This window comes from Tursiops truncatus, chromosome X, assembly GCF_011762595.2.
Source record: "Tursiops truncatus isolate mTurTru1 chromosome X, mTurTru1.mat.Y, whole genome shotgun sequence".
NCBI lineage: Eukaryota > Metazoa > Chordata > Mammalia > Artiodactyla > Delphinidae > Tursiops > Tursiops truncatus.
In genome coordinates this window covers 106,628,015-106,631,292 of record NC_047055.1, presented here as the reverse complement: position 1 = coordinate 106,631,292, position 3,278 = coordinate 106,628,015, and the positions used below count along the sequence as shown (strand labels likewise).

Sequence of the window (3,278 nt, the reverse complement as noted above, 5' to 3'; positions counted from 1 at the left end):
TGATTCATTTGCAAATATTTTCTCCCATGTTGAGGGACGTCTTTTTGTCGTCTTTATGATTTCTTTGCTGTACAAAAGCTATTAAGTTTCATTAGGTGCCATTTGTTCATTTTTGTTTTTACTACCTTTACTCTAGGAGATGGATCGAAAACGATCTTGCTGTGATTTATGTCAAGAGTGTTCTTCTGTTTTCCTGTAAGAGATTTATACTGTCTGGTCTTACTTTTAGATCTATAATCCATTTTGAGTTTATTTTTCTATAAGTTGTTTGGGTGTGTTCTAATTTCGTTCTTTTACATGTAGCTGTAAAGTTTTCCCAGCACCACTTATTGAAGAGACTGTGTTTTCTCCACTGTGTATCATTGCCTGCTTTGTCATATTAGGTGACCATAGGTGCCTGGCTTTACCTCTGGGCTTTCTATCCTGTTGCATTGATCTATATTTCTGTTTCTCTGCCAGTCCCATCCTGTCTTTACTACTGTAGGTTTGTAGTATAGTGTGAAGTCTTGAAGTATGATTCCTCCACGTCCGTTTTTTTCCATCAAACTGCTTTGGCTATTCGGGGATTTTTGTGTCTCCATACAAATTTTCAGATTTATTGTTCTAGTTCTATAGCCATTGGTAATTTGAGAGGGATTGCATTGAGTATGTAGATTGCTTGCGAAGTACAGTCATTTTCATAATATTGATTCTTCCAATCCAAGAATATGGTACATCTCTCCATCTGTTTGTAACATCTTCAGTTTCATTCGTCAGTATCTTACAGATTGCTGCATACAGGTCTTTAGTCTCCCAAGGTAGGTTTATTCCTAGGTATTTTATTCCTTTACTTGCAGGGGTAAATGGGAGTCCTTCCTTAATTGCTCTTTCTTTTTTTCTTCCTTAATGAATAGGAATGCAAGGGATTTCTGTGCATTAATTTTGTGTCCTGCAGCGTTACCAAACCCATGGATAAGCTCTACTAGTTTTATGGTGGCATCATTATGATTCTCTAAGTATATTATCATGTACTCTGCAAAGAGTGACAGTGTTACTTCTTCTTTTCCAATTTGTGTTCATTTTATTTCTTTCGCTGCCCTGATTGCAATGGCTACAACTTCCAAAATTTTGTTGAATAATAGTGGTGTGACTGGACATCCTACTCTAGATCCTGAACTGAGAAGACATGATTTCAGTTCTTCACTATTGAAAATATTTGCTGTGGGTTTGAGTATGCGTCCTTAATTCAGACGAGTGAGGTTCCCTCTAAGCCCACGTCCTGGAGGCTTTATATCACAAATGTGTGTTGACATTTGTCACAAGCTTTTCTGCATCGAGTGACTTGATCATATGCTTTCTCCTCTTCAATTTGTCAATAGGGGGAATCACACTGATTTGCGTGTATTGAAGAATCCTTGCATCCCTGGGAAAAATCCCACTTGACGGTGAGTTAGGATACTTTTAACGTGGTGTTGGATTCTGTTGCTGCTATTTTGTTGAGCCGCTTTGCATCTAAGTTCATCAGTGATATCGGGATGTAACTCTTTTTCCTACTGTCTTTGTCTGGTTTTCCCAACAGGGTGACGGTGGCCTCACAGGAAGAGTTTCAGAGTGTTCCTTCCACGCCAATAGTTTGGAAGAGTTTGAGAAAGGTGGGTGTTAGCTCTTTTCTACGTGTTGGATAGAAATAACCTGTGAAGCCATCTGGTCCTGGACTTTTGTTTGTTGGACGATTTGTAATCAGAGTTTCAAGTTCATTACTCGTACTGGGTCTGTTCATATTTTCGATTTTTTCCTGCTTCAGCCTTGGAAGGTCGTACCTTCCGAAGAATTTGTCCATTTCTTCCAGATTGTCCATTTGGTTAGCATAGAGTTGATTGCAGTAGTCTCTTACAACGTTTTGTATTTCTGTGTTGTCCGTTGTAACTTCTTTTACCTTTCTAATTTTATTGATTTCAGTCCTCTCCCTCTTTATCTTGATGCATCTGGCTAAGGATTTATCCATATGGTTTATCTTCTCAAAGAACCAGCTTTTTGTTTTTTTGATCTTTGATATTGTTTTCTTTGTTGCTGTTTCAGTCCTTTCTTCTTTTTCTACCTTTTTATTGACAGACAGTCCCAACTACCTTCAGAGTTTGTTTTCTATGGAGTAAATGATTGGTTCAGATGGACACAACTTCTTCCTTTGATCTTATTGGTTTGTGAACTTTGCAATCTTACTTCATTATCTGATACAGCAGGTTCTTATTAGTTATCCATCTTATACATATTACTGTATATATGTCAATCCCACTCTCCAAATTCATCACACAGCCACCACCAACCCCGCCACTTTCCCCCCTTGGTGGCCATACGTTACTTCTCCACATCTGTGTATCAATTCTGTCCTGTACACTGGTTCATCTGTACCATTTCTCGAGGTTGAATATATGTGCTTTTATATACGATATCCGATTTTCTCTTTCTGACTGACTTCACTCTGTATGACAGTGTCTAGATCTATCCACGCCTGTACAAATGAACCAACATAGTTCCTTTTCGTGGCTGTATAATATTCCACGGTATATAGGTACCACATCTTCTTTATCCATTCGTCTTTGGGTGGCCACTTAAGTTGTTTCCAAGACCTGGCTGTTGTAAATAGTGCTGCACTGAACACTGGGGTGCCTGTGCCTTTTAGAATTATGCTCTTCTCTGGGCTTATGCCCTGGTGTGCGATGACTGAGTCATATGTTATTTCTATTTTCAGTCTTTCAAGGAATCTCCTTGCTTCCCTCCCTAGTGGCTCTATCAATTTACACTCCCACCAAGAGTGCAAGTGTGTTCTCTTTTCTCCACACCGTGCCCAGCAGTTATTTTGTTGATTTTCTGATGGTGACCGTTCTAAATGGTGTGAGGTGATACCTCAGTGTAGTTTTGATGTGCATCTCTATAATAATTAGTGATGTTGAGCAGGTTTTTATCTGCTTGTTGGCCACGTGTATGTCTTCTGTGGAGAATAGTCTGTTTAGGACTTCTGCCCATGTATAGATTGGGTTGTTGGTTTTTTTAATACCAAGCAGCATGAGCTGTTTACGTATTTTTGAGATTGATCCTCAGACCGCTGATTTGTATGTAAATATTTTTCCCATTTCTGTGGGTTGTGTGTTCTTCTTTCTCATAGTTTCCTGTGCTTAGCAAAATCTTTTAAGGTTACTGAGTTCCCACTTGGATATTTCTGTTTTTATTTCCAGGACTCTAGCAGGAGGATTACAAAAGATCTTCTTGTGTTTTATGTCCAACGACGTTCTTCCTAGGTT

General features: G+C 38.9%; 1 long non-coding RNA gene across 1 annotated transcript in view; it reads left to right on the top strand.

Moving 5' to 3' along the window:
* Positions 1-1,272: 1,272 nt before the first annotated feature.
* LOC117310245 (uncharacterized) overlaps positions 1,273-3,278 on the top strand; it is a 3,366-nt gene continuing 1,360 nt past the window's right edge. The window contains exons 1-2 of the long non-coding RNA XR_004524422.2: positions 1,273-1,424; positions 1,559-1,631. This is a non-coding gene — a long non-coding RNA (uncharacterized lncRNA). The remainder of the gene's footprint in view (positions 1,425-1,558; positions 1,632-3,278) is intronic.